The sequence below is a fragment of the Siphateles boraxobius genome, unplaced genomic scaffold (genome assembly GCF_051911475.1).
Source record: "Siphateles boraxobius isolate OS27281-9 unplaced genomic scaffold, OSU_SipBor_1 29, whole genome shotgun sequence".
Lineage (NCBI taxonomy): Eukaryota > Metazoa > Chordata > Actinopteri > Cypriniformes > Leuciscidae > Siphateles > Siphateles boraxobius.
This window is the reverse complement of record NW_027508908.1, coordinates 19,664,461-19,674,947: the sequence shown is the minus strand read 5'-3', so window position 1 is coordinate 19,674,947 and position 10,487 is coordinate 19,664,461.

Genomic DNA, 10,487 nt, shown 5'->3' with positions numbered 1-10,487 from the left:
CTGTGTGTGTGTGTAGTGGGGGGATGTAATGCATGGGGAGCAGTGCGGTTAGCACACAAAGGCACATCTCACCTATGTTGTATACATGTCATACTGCAGAGGAGGAGGGGAGAGGGGTAATGCTACACTGCCCTTCATCACAGGTGTACATAGACACACGTTATTTTCTGCAGTGGACAGTTGGGCAGTATGTTATGTTAATATGAGACAGTAGAGACACATTTAAACTAATAGGGAAAAATCTGATAAATTATATTGTGACAGTACCATGCCAATTTAATTATTCAATCAGTCATATTACAATGTGATTTTTTAAATTTGCATAGTAAAAACATTTGAACATTCTCTGTGGGGCACTGTGGAGGCATACAGGCACATCCCGTAATGCTTAAACACGACAAATAAGTTGCAATATTTGGCTAGCTGCACAGTTAACTACTGTAATAAAACCACACACCATTGGTAATTAAAGATCATAAATGTGATGTAAAATATTTTTTTTAACGATATATGATGAATAATAATATATTATGGTATATTTTTGCTTCTAACAGTTGTGATATGTTTTATAGTAGTGTTTCAAACAGAATTGTTGTAAAATTCACAAATTATACTGCATATTCTGTATATTACATTTTAACTGCCTAGGTAACAAAAGCTGTGGGAAAACTTATGAGCTGCTTTATTGCCATGAGCCTCATGTGAAAGGCAAGAGGGAGGTGTTGCTCTAATTGAATATTTTCAGTATTACTAAGAGGTTTAGTTTCAAGTATAATTATTTAAAGTGAGGGTGCTCTTTGTAACGATATCTAGTGTAAGTTATAAATACCATTTGACAGTTGTACTGGTTATTGTTAAAAGCTATTGACTCTCTCTTTTCCAGCACTTTAGACATGGTTGCTCATTTGCATTTGAAGAAGATTGAGGAAAATAGTCTGACGCCGTGGTATAAAGAGCACACCAGTGCCCTCAAAAGAGCAGACAGAGAAATGGAGCACTGTTGAAAGAAAACAAAACTAGATGTATTTCGCATTTCATGGAAGGACAGTGTTATTGCATACAGAAATACATTAAAAACTGCTTTATCTGCTTACTTTTCGACACTTTTAGAAGAGAACAAACACAACCCTAGATATTTATTTGATACAGTGGCTAAGTTAATAAGAAATAAAAATTTAACTTCAGACGTATTTAAACAGCACAACAGTAAAGACTTTATGAATTTCTTTACGTGCAAGATTGATACTATTAGACAGAAAATTATAACCATGTAACCGTCTTTTATATAGCATCAGACATTGTGCATTAGACTCCCTAAGGAACAATTATATTCATTCTTTGCTATAGGAGAGGAAGAATTGTCTAAACTTGTTAAATCATCAAAATAAATGAGTTGTTAGACCCTATACCGACTAAACTACTGAAAGAGATGCTTCCAGAAGTCATAGATCCTCTTCTTAATATTATTAATTCTTCATTGTAATTAGGATATGTACCAAAAACAAGGGCTGGAAGGCTGGAAACCGCCTCGTTTACGACTGTAACCTCGGTTCCATAAAGAGGGAACGAGCGTTGCATCAAGATTGACACTATGGAAACGCTTTGCGTGATGACGTCTTGAAGCACATGTAAAATCAGTCCAATGGTGTGGTCGGAACGTCAGAGGCGGGTGACATCACGAACCAGGAAACTATAAAGCCTTCTCGAAAACAGAGAACGCCAGCTTTGTAAGAGTCTGAAGTTGTCGCTTAGTGGGTAATGCTGGGGCCTTTAGGGAAGATGCCGCTTCGGGGGAGAGATAGCTCGTAAGTGTCTCTTCCACTTTTTGCCTGCTCCCCATAACCGTGCTCTTTATAGTTAGATATAGAGGAGTAGTTGTATGTTTGTGCACTGTACACTCTATATGAAACCAGTTTCAACCACAATCTCAACACCTCAGTGTGGAGATCGGGGAAAAACGGTAGGCCCCGGCGCTGAGGTTGTGATCGAGAAGGCAGGAAACATTCGTCCAGCTTGCTTCTATAATGAATATCCTGATTATCAGCTGGCCTGTCAACCAGCTCTTCGAATACATGAGACTGAGGTGGCGAATCCTCAGTATCTCTTGCATCGACACTGACAACGTCCAGTTCCTCATTGTTGAACGAACCGCAAAGCGGGCAGGGGTGAGCACACATCCTAAACTGCTGCTTGGTCACCATGACTTTATATACAGTATATATATATATATATATATATATATAGATAGATAGACATATATATATATATATATATATATATATATATATATATATATATATATGTATGTATATATATATATTCAAGATATAAAGACAAAACAACACCAAATATGACAGGGACAGTTTCACAAAGAGTGCTACTGAAGGCACAGAAGGCTCTCTCTGTTTTCGAGCAGGCTTTATAGTTCCCTGGTGCGTGACGTCACCCACCTCTGATGTTCCGCCACACCATTGGACTGATTTTACATGTGCTTCAAGACGTCATCACGCAAAGCTTTCCCATAGCGTCAATCTTGAAAGGGAACTCGTATTAAGCTAAAACATCTTATTAAAAAATACAACTTGATCCCAGAGAACGTCTCGGGTTACGACTGTAACCCTTGTTCCCCGAGAAGGGAACGAGACACTGCATCGTCGTCGTGACGACACTAGGGGAATGCCCCCAGCGTAGCGTGTCTGAAGCATGAATGAAATCTGTCCAATCCTGATTGGTGCTGCGTCATGACGTAGTAGATGACGGCATAACCGGAAGATACAAAGGGACGCCCAGCACACACACACATTAGCTCTTTTGCGATGAAGCAAGCGCTCTGACCGTGATAGGTGTGGCGACGAGACGCAGTGTCTCGTTCCCTTCTCGGGGAACAAGGGTTACAGTCGTAACCCGAGACGTTCCCCTTCGAGGGAACTAGCACTGCGTCGTCGTCGTGACGACACTAGGGGAACGAAATGCCCACTATGCCACACCGTAATCACGCCCGCCCTAGTGTGAAGCTGGAAGACCAGGCACACTCAGGACGCGAGCACTCTGGCGCCAGGCGTCACGGGGAGTTGCAGACTGTAGAAACGTATGATGGTGTGCGGGGTAGCCCACCCGGCCACCTCGCAGATCTCCTGAAGCGAGACGCCAGAAAGGAGGGCCACCGAGGAGGCCATGCTCCTGGTGGAATGTGCCCTCACGGCCATAGGTGAAGGCAAATTGCGCACCTGATAAGCCGTGGCTATAGCCTGGACAGTCCAATTGCTGATTGTCTGTTAGATGCAGGCAGCCCTTTCTTGGGTGAACCAAAGTACACCAACAACTGGTCTGACTTCCTCCACTGAGAAGACTTCTCCAAATAAACCCTTAGAGCTCTAACTGGGCAGAGCAGGTGAAGTCTCCCCTCTTCCGCCGTCCCATGAGGTGGAGGATGGAAGGCCTGAAAAACCACCGACCATGCCACACTAGACGGCACCTTGGGCACATAGTCCGGTCTAGGTGGCAAGATGGCCCTGACACCGCCAGGGGCAAACTCCAGGCAAGTTGGCGTTATAGCCAAGGCCTGGAGATCCCCCACCCTCCTCAGAGAGGTGATGGCAAGGAGAAAGGCCACCTTGAAGGTCAGGTTCTTTGCCTCAGCCGACTCCAGTGGTTCAAAGGGGGCCTCAACCAACCCTTCAAAAACCACCGCCAGGTCCCAAGTTGGGAATCTGGAGTGAGCCGCAGGCCTCATCCTCCGAGCCCACGGAGGAAACGTACAACCATATGGTGCTTTCCCAAGGGCCCAGCACCTATAGGCGAGTGGAAGGCCGCAATGGCAGCCACATACACCTTAAGAGTGGACAGGGGAAGAACTGGGGGAGAAACGATCTTGGAGGAACTTGGAGCCCTGGAGCTGAGTAGGGTCTCGACAACATCTGCTGACAGGCCAGCCTCTAGGTACCGAGCCCCCTCAGGGGCCAGACCCAGAGGTTCCACAGCTCTGGCTGGGGGTGAAATATTGTGCCCCCTGCCTGAGACAGCAGATCCCTCCTCAGAGGGACCTGCCACAGGAGGCTGTCTAGCAGTGCTACAATGTCCGAGAACCATATCCGGGTCGGCCAGCGTGGTGCTACTAAAAGTAGGCTGATCGCTTCCCGGCGGACCCGCTCCAAGACTCCCGGAAGCAGATCGATCGGGGGAAATGCGTACAGACGCAGCCTCGGCCACGTCTGTGTCATAGCGTCCAGCCCCAGCGGAGCTGGATAGCTGAGAGAGAACCACAGTGGAAAGTGGGACGTCTCTTGAGACGCGAACAGATCCACTTCCACTGGGCCGAATCCCACGCACATGGCCTCCACCACCTTGGGGTGGAGTCGCCATTCCCCGGGCCTCAGCCCCTGCCTCGACAGGACGTCTGCTCCCTGATTTTGTGCAACTCATTGTGCAAGTCAGGAAAAAACGGAAGGCCCCGGCGTGGAGGTTGAGACCTGCGCTTGAAAAATCTCTCATCCAGTTTGCTTGGTGGCTGGATCTGGAATTCTTCTTGTGGCCAATCAATTCTTAGTTTGGCCACAGCGCGGATCAAAACCTCCACTAGCTCCTCTTGAGCAGGCGCGTGAAGTGGCTGATCAATGTCCACATCACCCACCTCGATGTTTAAATTATCTGACTCAGATCCAGATAACTGAAACATCGGGTCCTCCGCCTCGCGGGCTTCCGCACGGGGCGGGAGAACCTCTGAATCCTCAGACGAGGACCGGGAAGATGCCGTAGCAGTCCCGTGTCCCCCTGAGAGATCCATCTGCGAGCCCCACGATCTGCGGCGTCGCGCTGCTTCGGCAACCACGGGCCCAGAACCGCGAGGCTCGCGAGGTGTGTGTCCGTGCCCGTAATGTAGCGGGGACACGGATGCACACACTGTCTAAATTGCTCGCTAGACATCTTATATATTGTGCTTGATGTCAATGCAAATATATATGGGACAAACAACAGTAAATAGGATGAACAGATCACACAGAGCGCTTTAGCTGAACAGCAAAAAAGCTAATGTGTGTTTGTGCTGGGCGTCCCTTTGTATCTTCCGGTTATGCCGTGATCTACTACATCATGACGCAGCACCAATCAGGATTGGACAGATTTCATTCATGCTTCAGACGCTCTACACTGGGGGCATTCCCCTAGTGTCGTCACGACGACAACGCAGTGCGAGTTCCCTCGAAGGGGAACTAGTTAATTACAGCCTGATCTCATATCTTGCTTTTCTGTCAAAAATACTAGAAAAGGCAGTATCCTCCCAACTGAAATGTTCCTTTTTAAAAAGAAATATGAGGATTTCTAGTCAGGGTTTAGACCGTTTTACATGAGACAAGCGACAAACGATTTACATGCAAATTGTCCATGTGAAGGAATGCAGACCTGTAAACGCCCTGGGGGTCGGCTACGCCCCTGCCTTCGTCTTCAGGCAGGAAATGCATATCTGCTACCCTCGGATTATGCACTAAGGACGGGGCCTACGCCAAAGGACTTTATAAATAATTGCTTGCTGGGCTGTCAATAAATGAATGCTTTGTTACATCATTCTATCTCCCGAGTCTTTCTGGTAGAATTGAGTGTCATCTGCGTAACAATGAAACGACACATCATATTTCATAAAAATGGATCCCAAAGGGAGCATATACAAGGAAAAAAATAGTAGGGGCCAAAATGGAGTCCTTAGGGACCCCCAGTGCAGCAGAGGAGCCAAAACGGACAGAGAATTTTGATCTTTCAAATTGGAACTAAACCAATGTAGGACTGTTCCTTGCAACCCTACATCATGTTCAAGTCTAGATAAAAGAATATCATGATCCACCATGTCAAAAGCCGAGCTAAGATCTAAAAGCATTAAAATAACAGAATATCCAGCACCTGTTATCAGATAGATATCACTGAGGATCTTCAGTAATGCCGATTCAGCACTGTGGAGGGCTTGGAAACCAGACTGAAACTTCTCATATATAGAATGGAGATTTAAATAAGAGTGGAGTTGACTTGATACTACTTTTTCTAAAACTTTTGAAATCAAAGGCAAGTTAGAGATGGGTCTGTAATTATTAAGAACAGCAGGATCGAGATTTGGTTTCTTGATTGAAGGGACTACCATAGCATGTTTGAGGTCAGCTCGAAAAGTGATTCCCAGACGAAGTGATTTATTAACAATGGTAAGTAAGCTTGGCCCTAGTGTGTTAAAAAGTTGTATAAAAATACGAGGTGGAATAATGTCCAATCTAACAGGATGTAGGCTTGAGATGGGCAATCATTTCTTGTAAAGATGAAATAGAGATAGGTTTAAATTAGTGACAAACAGAAGACTGATATAGACTGAATGTTATTAGTTTCAACTGTTCATGGCCTCTGATTTACTATCTTATTAGAAAAAAAAATGAAGGAAGTCATCACCATTTAAGTGAGAGGGTACCGGATAAGCTTTAGAAGAAGGATTTAAAGCTGAGTTGATGGTAGTAAAAAGTAGCTTTGGCTTTTGCCTATATTTATCAGTGATATTTAAAACAATATTGACACTTTGCTTTCTTGAAAATTAGACAAGGCATCTCTCAGGACTCTCAGAAGTCTGTATTATCTCCATCTTCACTCACCTTGTCTGCATAGCTGTCTAAAAGACTGTACAGTCTCATTTAACCATCACTCAATTTTTATTTTAAGGCGTTCAGGTTTTAATGGGGCAACATAATCTAAAATACTAATAGAGGTAGAACTAAAACAGTTGAAATGTTCATCAAGTAAATGTTAGGAAGAGGGATTTCTAAAAATTCAATGTCACAGATGTTTTTATAGATCTGAGCGAAGTTAATAACAGAGGTAGGGTTTAGTGCTCGAGACCAATGTACTGGCTTGTGAATTGGTATTAACCGAGAAACCAGAAGTACAGAAAAAATATTTGGCTTGTGGTCAGAAAAATTAAGTTCACAGATTGTTGTGTCAGAGACAGATATGTCATGCGTTAATATGAAATCTGATGTGTGTCCCTGTACATGATAAGGGCCATCTACCCATCGAGAAAGATCAAATGATTCCATCAAATTTAAACCTTCGTGCTGAAGTCAATCCTCAGTCTCTATTTCCACCACAATACCCTCGGCCCCTGATGTTGTGGGCTCACATTCCTGGTCAGACTCACTGGGGGGCTCCTCTTCCGGGGCGAGGGTCTATGCTGGCCACTTGTTCTCGGGCTCTGGCTGACTCGCGGAGGGCGGTAGCTCTCCGTCTGCAGGGGGCCAAACGAGTTCTCCGTGGCGAAGGAGGTGATTCGGGCTCTGTTTCCTGCTGTGTTCTGGACCAGGGCGCAATGCTCTCCAGACACCAGTTGATCGCTTCTCTCCAGCTCAGTCCAGTGGTGTCAGGGAGGCCCACGAGCTGATGGAAGTTAGCCCCCATCCAGAACAGTGACTTCAGGGTCTTGTTGTCGAAGGGGCAGGTGATGGCTAGACAGAAAAAGTTGGTGAAGGTTTGTTACCAGCTTGGCTGCGTAATCCATCTTGGTCGGTGGTTCTGTAAGACAGTTGTTCTCAACTCCAGTCCTCGGCACCTACTGCTCTGCACATTTTTTATGTCTCCTTTTTTAACACACCTGATTCAGATCACCAGCTCGTTAGGAGAGACTCCTTGATCTGAACTGAGTGTGTCAGATAAGAGAGACATACAAAATGTGCAGAGCAGTGGGTCCCGAGGACTGGAGTTGAGAACCACTGCTGTAAGAGATACAAAGATGACGAAGAGGAATTTAAAGATAAATTTTTACTAACTAATTTATTACTAACACAGCTTAACCAGCAGATGAGCGTGACAGTGTGCTAATGCACAGACAACAACCAACAATGAACTGAGGGACCAAAGGAACTTAAGTAGTGGTACAAACAAGGTTAATAAGGAGACACAGCTGAACTAAGAGGACTAATCATATCAGTAACCATGACAACTCATAAGTGGTAGGAAACTAGACAAAGGAAACATGACTGAATGATAACAAAAAAGACGAAACGTGACTGTGACAGCTGTCGCCTTCTATGGCATGGAGCTTGGCCAGGCATTATTCTGCTTATCATTGATTAACATTCATTTTGGAAATCACATTAAGGCACTTCCCTTGGCAAGGGCAGTTATTTAAGCCCCCTTCTAGTTAAAGGCTGCAAAAATTAGCTTCCTGCTTCTTCGTCTCACTTATTAATTTGTCGCCCCCCCAGTCTATACCTGGAGGTGATAGTGGACATAGCACATAGTTGGGAACTTTGTCAATGCGATTTCCTAATGGTTCATGAGGAGTATTGAGACAGAGTATAGAAATGGACTTCATTGCAACTAGCGACCCACCCTCTGCCGTTCGCTGGAAATGTATGAATGGGCAACCATCAGCCGACAAGAGCTACCTGGGAGAGAGTAGTATGAGAGGACTTCGCTTGCTGGTAATTTCACAGCACAGTGAGCAGTCATTTGGTCAATATGACGTGTCAGTTTAACAGAATGAATAATTGTTTTGGAGGTTGCCTTTTTGTCCGTTGTTCTTTGAATCTTTGGTCTACATCATTTTATTCTGTGTATCAGAATAATCCATCTTGTCATAGCGTTCATGATCAAACGTAGCCTACGGCTGTATCAGTGTCCTTATTTGCACATATATTTCATTTGAAGACATGTGCGCATACACAGTGCTGGTTCATGTTTAGACAACTAGAGTAGGCCTATATGAAATATGTACATAAAAACTTCAGTATCTGAACTAGTATATGATGGTCAGTATATGAACTATATGATCCGCATTTCTAACATTGTTAAACTCATCGGGCCGTTCCGCTCAGTTACTCAATTACACACTCTGAAAGCACGCTTCTACCTCAGATTCTGTGAAGTTGCTCAGAAAAATGCAAAAATTACCAATTTCCTTAATGATAAAATGTATGAGTGGTTTTAGTGTTTTCAGTGATGTGCAGCCTGTAAATATCGGTTCACATCTCAAAAAACTGTTTTGGGGTGTCATGACCCTTTAAGATTTTAATTAAAAAACAATTTATTAAATTTATTAAGTAGCCTAGTTTGTTTTTGTCCTCATGGTGACAACTGGCTCGTCCACACATTGCAGGTGATTTCAGGTTTTACTGACCTTGTGGGGACAAAATGTTGGTCAAAGTTGAAGCAGAAATTCCAATGAAATCAGATATTACACCTAGTTCTTCACAGAAGCAGTCTTTAAAGTGGTGAGCAGAATTATTTCACTATATTCTCATTGATTGTTTCCATAGACATTAAATTTCCACCTCTGACTTCATTGGTTAATTCAAATTACATTACATTGACTGTGATCACAGAAGTCCTTGCTTACATACATCTTCTTGAATATTCAAATTTTCAAACAGATGGGGTATTATTTTAACAGTTTTGTATTTAACAAATGTTCATTTATCAAGTGTATTCATCATATTCATCACTGAAATTTAATATAAGATTTGATTCTTTTCAAAGCTTATAGAATTTATTTCAAAAGGCACTTATAAAATTGACACATATGTCAATTTGAAATATTTTCCACAGGGAACGAAAAAAGCTGTCATGGCATTTAACAACTCAAACTAGATGACAGTTATCTCTGACACTATGTAAATTATGCTACTAAAGTCTATTAGATGACATTTACAGAGATATTTATAAATATTTATCTATTATGTTTCATATTTACTGTACATTAATGCCTAGCAAGATTTAAAGCTATGTGGTAAAAAAAGGCATTCACTCATGTAGCACTTTACAATAAGGTTATTGGTAGCATTAGTCAATGCATTAATTAACATTAACTAAAAATGAGCAATACTTCTGTTACAGTATTTATTAAGCTTAAAATACAACTTTTCATTAAGTATGTGTTAGCTGTAGGTCAAATATACAACTTTAGACTTAAAATGTATAGTAAGCATTAAAATGAACATTAAGTAAGATAAATAAATGCTTTAGAAGTATTTTTCATTGATAGTTCATGTTAACTTATGTAGTTAACAAATGTTAACAAACAGAACATTATAAAGTGTTATAAACTTAGTTTACATGAACATATATGGCACATGCAACATAATGATTATGGTAAGGCGTTGCATTATTATGTTAAATGTATATCGTAACATTCAATATTTCCCCAAATTCTAAGATAAAAAACACAACATGAATGCAAAGACTAAAGATTATGGTTGAGCAAATCCATTAATCTATTATTTCCTGGGTGTACTGATGTTTTCTCCACTGGTGATCTTTTCATTGTTTAAGCTGACCCTTGTTTTAATAAGTGTACATGGTCTGGCTTAAAGCCAGATTTCTGGAGCTTAATGGTGGGGGTGTGATTTGTATAGACATCTTAAAACACACACAAACACACACAAACACACACACACACACACACACACACACACACACACACACACACACACACACACACACACACACACACACACACACACACACACACA